Consider the following 13,041-nt stretch of genomic DNA (forward strand, 5'->3'; position numbering starts at 1 on the left):
ACACTGGGGAGTTTTCACCTAACCGCTTGACCACGATATGGACAGCTGTTTCCCAGTGGGCTCGAAGCTTGCCTGGTCCACCCGTTTCATTGAGGTTTCTCACCAAAACTCTGTCGCCAGGTTGGAGGACACTGCTGTGTACCCTTGTGTCATATTGGCGTTTACCACGGGCACTGCATTTCTCCGCATTCTGTCGTGCCAACTCATAGGCCTCTTGCATCTGTCTCCTCCAACGCTGACTGTATTCCTGGTGGTCCCTCGGATGGGCGGTTGGTTGCTGCAGCCCAAAGGCTAGGTCGATAGGCAGGCGAGGGTGGCGGCCATACAGGAGAAAAAAGGGCGAAAATCCCACTGCATCAGAACGAGTGCAATTATATGCATGGACCATTTTATTAACCGATTCTTTCCAGCGGGACTTGTCCTTTTCTGGCAGGGTGCGCAGCATTCCCAGAAGGGTCCGGTTAAATCTCTCCACCTGGCCGTTACCCTGAGGATGGTAGGGAGTTGTCCTGGAAGGAGTGATGCCACTTAGCCTCTGGAGCCTCTGGAAAAGTTGGTTCTCAAACTCCCTTCCCTGGTCATAATGGAGCTTGTGAGGAAAACCGAACCTCAAGACAAAATCATTAAAAATTTTGTCTGCAGCAGTCTTGCCGGATTTGTTAGTTGTTGGGTAAGCTTGCGCGAATCTGGTGAAATGGTCCATCACTACAAGGATGTATTCGTACCCACCAACACTCTTCTCAAGGTGCACAAAATCGATTGAGACCAGCTCAAATGGTGCTGTCGTCACAATACTCTGTAGTGGCGTTCTCGTCTGGCGATTTGGCTTCCGCTGCTGCAGACATTTGCAGACGTTGGTGACAAAGTGTTCAATATCTCTTTGCATGTGGGGCCAATAGAAGCGGTCTCGTGTCAAGTGAATGACTCGTTCAGCCCCCAGGTGGCCCATCTCTTCATGTAGCTCTCGATAAACCAAGCGATGGTATTTAGAAGGGAGAACAATCTGGGACCTTTCACCTGATCTGCGACGTAGAACTCCATCTTCATCAACACTCAGTTTGCGCCAGTCACGAAGAAGTATAGTGGTGTCTGCATGCTCACCTGCCCGATCGTGTCTGTCTGGTAGTTGTCCACGGCTGACATGATGCAGAATCGGGCCGACGATACTATCGGCTAGCTGGGCCTCTTTTAACTCTTGTTTGCTGATTTTCTGGATAGACTTTATCTTGTCATCAGGGCAGGAGGTGGTAGTTGTGATAGCTGTTATCCATGGGCAAAAGATGGACTTTCTCGCTCTGATTGCCTGGGCCGCTGCACTCATGTGGTCCATGGTGACCTCGTTTGTACACTGCCCCATGTACTCATCAATCTCCAGAGGAGTACGAGACAGTACATCAGCGTCAGCGTTGTTTCGTCCTGGGCGGTATCTGATGTTGAAGTTGAAGTCTGCAAGCTCTGCTACCCACCGGTGCCCTGTTGCATTGAGCTTGGCTGAAGTGAGGATATAGGTGAGCGGATTGTTGTCGGTATACCCTGTAAAACTAGGTGCGTAGTACAGGTAGTCCCGGAACTTCTCAGTGATCGCCCACTTCAAGGCCAGGAACTCAAGCTTACCGGAGTGAAGATGGTAGTTCTTTTCGGCAGGGCTGAGAGTGCGCGATCCGTAACCAATAACCCGCTTCTTGCCATCTTGCTCCTGGTAAAGTACTGCTCCCAGCCCATCTCGAGAGGCATCGGTGTGCAGGATAAATGGCTTGTTATGGTCCGGGAAGCCCATTACTGGAGGACATGTCAGGCACCTCAGTAGACGGTCTAGAATTGACTGATGCTCGTCTAGCCAGGCGATCGGCTGGCGTGATGAGATTTGTGCTGCACCATTCTTCTTTGGTGCCCCCCTCAGTGGTTTCCTCCGTTTCTCACCATTCTTGGTGGATGGGCTGACTGATTCTGGTTTCTGTAGCAACTCGTACAGTGGCTTGGCGATGCTGGAAAAATTCTGGATGTATTGCCGGTAGTACCCGAGCAGACCCAGCATCTTCCTCAACTCACCGACTGTACTTGGCTTCTTCTCTCGAAGTGACTCTACAGCTGCCACATCAGCCGGGTCCATCTTATACCCTTCACTTGAAACAATCCGTCCCAGGTAGCGCACTTCTTTCTGGAAAAGGGTGCACTTGTTTGGTCTCAATTTGACACCTTTCCCTTTAAGGCGCTGCAATACTTGACGAAGATGCTCCAGGTGGTTCTCAAAGGTATCACTGTAGACCAAGATGTCATCCAGGTAGACCACAGCAATTTCACCAACCAGTCCATCTAGGCAGGACTCCATACACCGCTGGAATACAGCAGGGGCATTTGTAAGACCAAATGGAATACGGAACCACTCATACAAACCCCAGGGAGTGATGAATGCTGTAGCCGCACGACTCTCTTCCGCCATGAAGCCTTGATGATAGGCTTTGCCTTGATCTAGCGTTGAGAACCAGGAATTTCCACCGAGGCTATCGAGAACATCTTGGATACGTGGGATGGGCTGTCTGTCTGGTATTGTCTTACGGTTCAGCTCTCTGTAGTCAATACACAGACGAAGAGACCCATCCTTCTTTCTGACACAAACGACAGGGGAGGAGTATGGAGACTCAGACTTTGAAATCCACCCTCGTGCCAATAAGTCTTGTAAGTAAGACTTGACTTCTCGGTAGAGGGGTGGTGGCACCGACATATACGACTTCTGGACTGGCTGATCGTCTTGTAGGCGGAGATGCATCTGTAGATCTCTGATGCACCCCAAATCATCTTCGTCTCGGGCAAATGCTCCTGCTTCCTCCCTCAACATCTTCGTTGCTAGGTTACGCTGATGTTCTGTTAGTTGGCTTAGATCAACCGGAGGGACCCATTCATCACAGTCCTTTGTAGCTGTGACTGGCCTCGCCTGCACTTCAGCTAGGTCTGGTTTCAACACACGCTGGCAGGGCAGGATCTCGTTGACATGGGAAAGGGTGCCTAAGAGGGTGCGTCTTCTGAGCACGACATCACGGTTTGCACAGTTGGCTACCAAGATAGAGACTTGGCATGATGGTCCTCTTCCTAGCTTGAATACGGATGGCTGAGGTTGGAGTTCGTCTGGGGATGGAGCGGTAAGATCTGGCTCGAAGAGAACAGTTGTACCTGCTGCTAAATGATCAAGATGCACCCGACATGGCACCTCCGCAATGCTTCTCTTTGGAATCGTGACATTTCTTCCAGCTGTAATGCAGCAGATGTTGTTTGGCAACTCCTCCTTGATGAGTTGGACAAGAGTTCTGAGTTCTCTTTTTGCCATGGATGGAAATGCAGCTCCCACCGCTTTTACTGGATTCGAACCTGCATTGTCCATGTTGACAAACTCCTCAATTACATTATAACCGATGATAGGATCTCCAGTGGTTGCTTGAGTGACTAACATTGGTACTCTAATCTCATGACTACGCTCTGTTACCAATCTGAAAGAGACTTCGAGCCATCCATCAAAGGGGATAGGTGAGCCATTCGCTGCTGTCAGGTGGAGGTCATCTACGCCCAAGAGTTCTGAAAGGGGTTGTATCTGCAAGTCTGGGATATTGGCCGTTCTCCAATCGCTGGGGATGATGGACACCTGTGCACCCGTATCCCACAGTGCTCTAGTCCTCACTCCCTGGATCGAACAGTTCACCAGGCATCGTTTCCCCACGAGTCGGGCCACTTCGGTTTGTTTTGAAGAAGATATATGGCAAACATGGGACTTCTTGGCTGTAGATTTCCTGGTTACTGCTCGTCCCGCTGCAGTAACCCGTTGTCGTTTCCCGCCCCATGATCCCTGGGCTGGCGGCATCCGCGGGCGAAATGCTCACTCGAGCCACATCGATAGCAATGGCTGCAGAAATCACCAGTACCCTGCTGCTGGCAATCAGGACAACCCCGGCGTCTCATCTGGTTGTTCTGTGACCGTCGGGGGTTAGACTGCAATCTCTGACCAGGTTGCAGTTGCTGGCCCCGAGAGCGATCGGGATGCAAGGAATCCTGCAGAGTTGTCAGTTGTCTCTTCAGGTTGGCTATCTCAGCAATCCCTGCCTTCAATTCCGCTATGTCTGACATCAGCGTACCCTGTTTTGTTTTCCCCCTCTCCACCATTTCCACTTCACTGCGGTTGCCCTGCTCCACTGCTTTCACTGACGCAGTTTTTGGATGAGCCAACTTCTCCTGTCGTTCAGCCTCGTAACTTGCGGCGACATTGAGTTTCTCGAAGAGAATTTCATCTGTGGTGGTGGGATCTTGCAATAGGGGCCGGATCTCATTCTTGACTGCATCACTTCTCAAGCCTGTTTGGAGTGCATGCAAGAACATGCTCTGTACCAGTGATGAATCATACTTTAAGCCAGATCCATTTTCTTGACTCGCAAAAATCACTTTCTGGCGTAGGTCTAGGGCTCGTACCAAGAAACTCTGTGCCGACTCTTTGTTGTCTTGGGCTAGACGAGAGAGTTGGTGATACAGCTCCGTAGCATCTTTTTCCTGGTAGTGCGACCGTAGTAGTCGACGGAGGCTTGGTAAAGTCAGGTTGCTCCTTCCCTCAAGGTAGCTACGGAGAGCGCATCCTGGGACAACAGCACGGATTACCGCTTCAACGATCTCCCTTTCACTGTGACCTTTGGCTCGGCCACTCTCGATCTGGTGAGCCAAGCTGGAGAATGTCAGCCGGTCTCGCTGACCTGGCTCCCCAATCTGCCCAGAGATTTTGAACTCCCTGCGGGTGAGAGTCAACAGTCCAGTTTTGGAACCAATGGAATGAAGGGGGGCCTCAGCAACTGCATCAGGTTTCTCCTTCATCAGTGGTTCTTTGGTTTCTTCTTGGGTCACTGCTGCCAAGCCCTGCAGGAACTTTTCCAGCTCTGAATAGACAGCCATCCCTTCATCTTCTTGGTCTTCCAGCTCTTCCCGCAGAAGATAGCGGTGAACTTTTCTGGTGAGGGACTTGACACTGTCCTCCCTCTCTGTCAGATCCTCAAAACCTGGGAGGCCCAAGTGTTGGCATACTCGGAGTAATGAGGCCTGGGACAGTCCACTAACCTGCCGCATCAATTGCTGGCACAGTTCCTGCGGTGACTTTTCCATCTTTGCAGGCGAACAGGAATACACACTTGGGCCAAACTCGCTAGGCTGGTCCTCCAGTTGTTCCCACCGTCCCTCGCTTATGGCTCTTCACCGTGATCTGCTGATGCCGGCCTTTCTCCTCGTCAGGTTGTGAAGTCACAGGTCCTCACTGCCACTACCGCATGTTTCTTTGGGTGTCTATGTCACTGGACAGGTGCATGCCATTGACTCTACACATCAATGCAGAGACAAAACACCTGTCCCTTCGTGGTCGCCAAATGTTGCACCCCCACGGCCACGGGACTAGCCGCTACAAGGTGTACATTAATAGTTGATGAAAACTGTAAAACAAGGACAAGGAGACACTGATTTGGCTTGGTGTAGTGGTCAATGTTCTGCACTCACTGGAGTCTTGGGTTAGAATGCATCACGCAAATCGCCGATAATTACAACAAAAATCAGGAACTCAGTCCGAAAACTATTTGGCTAACAGAATAATTAAATAGGCAATCTGCTATATATACACGAGGCTTGTTCTACAGACTAACATGTCCATCTATGATTTCTAAGTGCCTTTTACTCAAAGTTAAATACTTAAAACGCATGACTGAAACGTCGATTCTGGTATCGATAAAAATATCGATTCTGGCTCACTTCGCCATAGACATAATCGATTCCATCACTAAATCGATACTGGGCCTATCCTTATCTTTAGTCCAAGGATGACTCACTACTTAGTTATGCATGAGTGCTTTCCTATGCTGTGCTCTAACTCTATGGCACATGCCACATGTACATGTACTCAAGGAATATATCAGTGCAAACTGGCCCTTTTAAGCAATTGTACAAAACTAGCCAAAAAGGGGGTTAAGTCCCCAAAGAAATACCTGTTTCAACAAAAGGAACATATGGGCCTGGGAAAAGTAGTTACTCTTTACAATTACAAAGTAAAAGTTGAGAATGCCGTTCTCCATAAATGCCTGGGAGCAATATCTATAAGTCAAACAGTACTGCCGAAACTTGTTCTCAAAAATCTAGCATTCTCAGTTCAATACACGTGTCTTCGTACAAGATAAATCACGCAGCATTTCCAACTGGCAAAATTCCGTCAGGTCTCGGGGAAGAAAGTTAATTGACCCCATGTTCTGCAACACTATGACCATGTGCTTTCTTAAAGACAAAGGACTTAAAACTTACCAGGCTCTAACATCAGTTTTAAATAGCTTTACATTATACATGTAGTTAAAAGCAACACATGTTCCCTGTCAGCACTTCCATGATCTGTCGTTAGGGTAAATAGGTAGAATGTAAGAAATGCAACATACCTGTAAAACAAGGACAAGGAGACACTGATTTGGCTTGGTGTAGTGGTCAATGTTCTGCACTCACTGGAGTCTTGGGTTAGAATGACCCTAGAACAAAGGCCACCACACAACCCTCCAGTGTCTCCCAGGAAGTGACATCATTTCCTGCCACATGTGCCCAACAACTGTTTCATGAGAGAGTGTGGCACTGCACCTGAAACAGCAGTGTACACCACTGACTGCAATAAACATAAAATGCAAATGTGGTTCCAAGAAGGATGAGGGAGGTGGTGTTTTTAAAAAATAAAGGGGGGGGGGTTCCCAACCCCACAACACTTGTTACAACGTTAGAATTTTTTTGGCACCATAATGTTGTAGTAATTATCGGTAAGCACCATTGCATTGCTGGATTAGCGATTGATCTGGGTCACCGTTTTGGGGACCGGTATCGACGCTACTCCACGTCCTTTGGGGACAGCGCGAAAATTGTTTAACCAAAATAAGTTCATCGAAGTAATTATTCCTAATTATAAAATTTGTCGTTCATTTAAAAAAAAATCAACAGAAGTTGGCTTATACAGAGTGTTACTTGAGGTTAAACTTGGATCCTATTACTTCATGAAAATGTTTGGCCGCCTATTCCGGAGGATAGGCTCAGTCTTAGTTGGGGGCAGAGTAGCGAACGCCCCAGATTAGCTCCGCCTTATATTACTCGCCCCACTGGAGCCTCTACTCAATGTGGACTCGTGAAGACTGTGGCTCCGGAAATGAGCTATTTTAGGAAATTTACGAGATTTATGGGCGCGCGCGGGAAATGTTGCGGTTGACTGGCGATCCTGTTCGTTTTTGGGGGGCTGGCTGGGTAGGCAGTCAAGTTTGATCTGGAGTTGTTCTTTAGAGAGTGCTGCAAGGTGATTCTAGTGAGTGTTGTCCGAAATAAAAGAAAGACAGCAAAGTTTCACTGTACGACGAATCCAGTGGTGTCCCGTTTGTCTTGCGTTTGGCGGCAAGCGGGGTAAGCAAACCCAGGAAAGACCACGCTACAATATATAAGGTGTACTTACACCCTACTGACTGACCCCTTTATATACAACTCTATTAACTTCGTATTTTTTTCGCGGACACGAATGAAAAAACACACACGATTAGGAGGGAAGTTGCTTAAAGAAACATAGGTGCGCATGCGTGGAGTGGGTGCTCAGGGGACCAGAAGTGACCGTGATGAGGCTGTTTAAGAATAGTCTGGATACCAGACCCGATGAATCTACTCTATGAATAAAGGGTCCGGTATCACCCAATGTCCACGTGACCAAGACTGGAGGAATTCCTCAAGTTTTCCAGAAAATAGCCGAAATGTTCCGAAGTCGGCCGTCCATATTCGGCATGTTCTGATGATGGTACCGTTGATGTTGGGTGATTCCCGACTGGGTAGGTAGGCCAGCTGTTGAACGTAAACTCCCATATTTCATTCTGCAATATTTAACTTTACACTGAATCGAAGGTCTTTTCTGTTGGGGAATCTAGGAAGAATCAGGAGCTGACGACTGACCAATGCCCACACATACAGAGTACCCCGCTGTAAATTATCGAAAACACCCGGTCTCTCAACTTCTGACCACTGACCCTTGCGTCTTATCGATTTATATCCGTGGGTGATGCCTGACCTAAGATTTTTATCAAGAGTCGTCAGAGAATCTTTAGGCAGGGAACCAGATTAGTTTAAGCATGGACCAATTATGTGTAATCCCCCCCCCATGGCTAGGGGTAAATTATATTTTTCTTCCTACATTCTTACATCAGAAAATTCATTTCTTTTCTATGTCTTCCTCATGCAGGAAACAAAAATGCAACAAGACAGGACAAAGAAAGACAAAGAACACGATTGTTTTTATTGGTGAACAGTTGGTCTGGTCGTGCAGTGAACCTCGACACTGACTTTAATAACTTAAATTCATGTGTTTACATCTTTCTTCTCTCTTTGGCACTTGACAACAAAATTCGGCTCTTAGTTGTGTAAGTTACAAGTCTAACGTACAATACACTTCTCATCGAATTTCTCCGAACTAGATTAAACATTAAATTGGGCATTAAATTCTTACAAAAATATAAATAGGACCTCAACGCTGATGTCAATGACTTAACTTCATGCATTACTCCTCAATTTGACAGTTGACATCAAACTAGGTACTAAGTTGTTTAAGTGACAAGTCTAATGTACAATACACCAATTCGAATTTCTCTGATTTAGTTAATTTTAAACTTGAGATTAAATACTATAGCCTCAATTAATTAAGACTTCGACGCACAAGACTGCTGTACGGTCATTAAGCTTCTTTAAACAGTGTTGATACTATATCACAGCGTCGGATGAAAGTGCTTCTTTTAGTTTGATTTAATAATATATGGTTCTAATGCATGACTAAGTTTTATTAATTTATAATTGCGTAACCAGGCCTGGATTACTTTTCAGTGTCGTAGCAATTTTTTTTTAAAAAGACGCTTTTAAATTCCAAGTGACTTGGGCGGGAGCAAGGAGGTTGAGGTATCAGCTTTGAGGTACGTGTTACGTGCACTGTCTGTTTTCCACCTGCCTTGCTTTGATATGAGCAATGGCGGAACTTTGGCATTAAAAACAGTTGATGTGCCCCCTGATCTCAAGCTATGCAGGCCGTAACTAGAAATGTTCAGAACGAGGGGTTTCAGTGCGTCCAGCACTATTTCTCGAATACGGGGGTAACTCAGTGTGTGAGAAGCTGGAATGAAGCCTGTGTAGTTTCTTGTAAGCCGACGAACTACTGGTAGTTGAAAATGAGGGGGTTGCCAAGAGCAGCAAAGTATCGCTCCGCTATTGCCACTGGGCAGGTGGGTTTGGCTGATCTGGCTATTATAACGTCTGCGCCCTGCCGGAATTGGTCCGATTTTGAGGATGGGAGATGAATAAAGAGTCTGTCCGATTTTACTTTTTGCAGCTTTCTCGGGTTACCTTGCAAAGGTCGTCAAAATGAAGAAACCCAGCATAAGAAATAAATCGAATAAATTAAAGATGTAAATCTGCCAAATTAGCCAATGCATGTCCGTGACTCGCCAATAAGCCCGTCAAAATGTCTGGTGTGATAGGTGTATTTGATAGGTGTATTTATCCTGTGTCACACACTTCATACGTTTTCTGCAGTTTACATCAGACCCGTAGGGTAGCATAGAGTAGAATAGGGTAGGGGCTCAAAATCTATTACAGAAAAATTTATGTGAGAACTAACAATAAGTAAACTTAATAATCTAACTCTTACAATGATATAAAACTATGAAGAATCCACATGCATAAACCTTTAAAACACTGTCACAAGATGGCGTAAAACCTTGGTACATGTATAATGTATATTCAGCATATTTCAGGAGGGGAGACCCGCGAAGATTTTGCCCTGACCGGACGTAGGATTGGATGTTCGAGAGCGCGCGAAAATTTGAATCTCTGTCAGCCAGTGACTGCCTTCGTTTTGGCATACTTGATTATTTTTCAAGATTCTCGTGTTGCTACTTCAACTGGTAAGCAATATCTCATTATCAGGAGGTTTTAAACTTTAAGCTTTCCCCCTTTCTAGGCCGCTTTAGGCCGATTCCACCCCAAGATGGAAGAAGAGATGGAATCAGACACCTCATGGGATCAATTATCACAATCTAATCAAAGGCCTTATGACAACCTTCAAGAGAATGATGACAGATCACGATCAACCCTAGATAGATTAATGAGTCAAGCCCAAAATGAAACACAGTCTCAACCAAAAAGCCGTAAACGACAGCACATAACATACAGTGACGTCTACACAGATTCAGATAGTGACCCTCCACAAAACTCCCCGGCAACCCAAACGCCGTCTCATTCAGAACTCAAACATCAAGAGTCAACCTACACTGGTCATAATTAATTCCCCTGATACCAAACTTGCTAAGGTTAGCCCGATTAAAATTGCTAAAGCCTTGAACATCCTAGGTCGCAACTTCGTGAAAAGCGTCACCAAAAACAATCAAGGGGGCATTACTGTAAAATGTCATACGTCAGCCCAGGCCAAAAAACTCAAAGCCATGTCGCAACTTGATCAATGGACTATAACTACCGAATTTGCAAAATCAGAAACCCAGAGTAAAGGTGTCATAACTGGAATCCCCACTGAACTTGATGACAAAGAAATTCTAGAAGATTGCAAGAAACAAGGTATCCTAGAAGTTAAGCGTCTAATGCGCAGAAAAGATGGTAAATTGGAGAAAAGTCTGTCTGTCTGCCTAACTTTTAACACTCCCACCCTCCCTGAAACCTTCCAACTAGGATATGAAAACTTCAGAGTCAAATTTCATCCCACCCGTCATCCGTTGCTGTAACTGCCAACGACTTGGTCATGTGGCTAATAACTGTCGTAGCGCTACTAGGTGTGTTCGTTGTGGCGGCTCTCACTCATACGAACATTGCACACAGAAGGATGGAGTTAAATGCTGCAGATGTGGGGAGCAACATTCATCTGCATATGCAGGGTGCAATACTATGAAACAAGAAAGACGCATCCAGAACATCAAAGTTTCATACAATATATCATATGCAGACGCAGCAAAGGCTATCAAAACAGATATCTCTATAAACCCAAACTCATCATCCACCCAATCTACTCCTGCAACACAACCAATGGCGACCCCTGAGGTAAAATCCACAAGTCGTGACAACCCAAATAGAACAAAAACTAAGATCAGTAGACTTATTCAACCCAAAACTACCCTCCCCTCGAAACAAAGAAAGGATGCCACCACTCAAACTGAACAGACAACTGCAACACAAACTGAATCCACGCATCAGTGCCTTTGTAGCGCAGTCAATATCCTAGAACTACTCACCGGAGTAATGCAAATAATGGATACCCTCAAGAACAAAGACGAGAGAGTAGCTGCAACTAAATCTCTTATCGATCATCTTCGTTCCGAACCTGAAGAACTAAAAAAACACAAAGAAAAACCTGGCAGACGCAGATCAACTCCACAGACTCCATCCAGCCCGAAGAAAACAGATGCGTCGAAATCCCATCAAACAAAAACAGGAACGCACTCATCTGACCAGTCAAACGCAAGCCAACCCCCCAAAAGTAACAGAAACGCAATATCATGAATATTTACACTTTGATGACAGGTTTACTTATCTTACAATGGAATGCACAATCCCTTCTGGCTCACCAAAAGGAACTAAAAGAAATAATTTACTCCTGGCCTACGGTCAAGAAACCAGACATTATTTGCGTCCAAGAAACTTGGTTGAAAGAGAACAAAAATTTCAGATTAAGTGGCTACGATGTATACCGCTATGACCGAAACAACTCAAACAAAAAAAGTGGTGGTGGATGTGCTTTTATTGTAAAACATGGAATTGCTTTCAAATACAAAACGGGTTCCAATATCCCTCTGGAGCTCCAAATAGGTGAAATTTACGATGACTGTAAAAATAAAATTAACATCATCAATGCTTACAACCCTTGCTCCACACTAGACTTCAACTCACTTAATCAAATCATTGGAAACACTGACAAGCCTTGCATAATCTGTGGCGACTTTAATGGTCACAACCCACTATGGGGTAGCTCTAAACTCGATCATAATGGACAAATTATTGATGATATTATCTCTAACAACAACTTGGTCTGTCTTAACACTGGAGAAGGTACTAGAGTTAACTCAGCACGCAGTTCCCTTTCATGTATAGATATTACCCTTGCCTCCCCTTGCATAGCTTCCAAATGCAAATGGACCATTCTAAATAACACGATGGGGAGCGATCACTGTCCAATCACTATTGAAATTAATCATCACATTTATAAAAGCACTAACCACTCTACACCTCGGTGGTCACTTAAAAAAGCAGATTGGGGCAAATTCGCAAAGGAATGCAACTGTCTAATCAGTAAGCCAGACAGCACAGTCAGTATCGACGCCACATACAACAACTTCATTCATGAACTTGATTGCGCAATGACTAATTCTATACCTAAAACCAAACCGAGTCGCACAAACAAACCCCCTACCACTTGGTGGAATGACGAATGTCAGAAAGTTATACAAAACAAAAAAGAGGCTTTAAAAAAATTGAGAAAAACTAGTCTCCCATCTGACCTAATCAATTACAAAAGAGCCTGTGCTATCGCTAAAAAACCATCAAAGTTGCAAAAAGAAAAGACTGGGAACAATTTTGCAACGACCTTAAGCCAGGAACTAATACTAAACTTATTTGGAACAAAGTTAAACGTATTGACCCTTCTCACAAAAAGACCAACATTCCAGTCATTAATTATGATGGTAAAAATGTTGTCACTGATAAAGATAAAGTTGAGACCCTTGTTGATAATTTTGCTAAAATCAGTAGCAATGAAAACTACAACCCCTCTTTCATCAACACCAAAAAAGAGGCGGAAAGCACTCTCAAGTTTCAAGACAACAATGATGGAGTCCTTAATGAACCGTTCAACATTAACGAATTGAATCATGCCATTGAAGCTTCCAAATGTACAACACCGGGGAAAGATGAAATCAGCAATGCGGTTATCAAACATTTGCCCATTAAAATCAGGGAATACTTACTCATCATCTTCAACATGATCTG

At 45.2% G+C, this 13,041-nt stretch overlaps 1 pseudogene; it reads right to left on the bottom strand.

Annotated features, from left to right (window-relative positions):
• Positions 1 to 8,303: 8,303 nt before the first annotated feature.
• On the bottom strand, positions 8,304 to 9,525 carry LOC147799363 (uncharacterized; annotated as a pseudogene).
• Between the last annotated feature and the right edge of the window lie 3,516 nt (positions 9,526 to 13,041).

This window comes from Acanthaster planci, linkage group LG04, assembly GCF_054643075.1.
Source record: "Acanthaster planci isolate LZ-2023a linkage group LG04, COTS_SCS, whole genome shotgun sequence".
In the NCBI taxonomy this organism is placed as follows: Eukaryota; Metazoa; Echinodermata; class Asteroidea; order Valvatida; family Acanthasteridae; genus Acanthaster; species Acanthaster planci.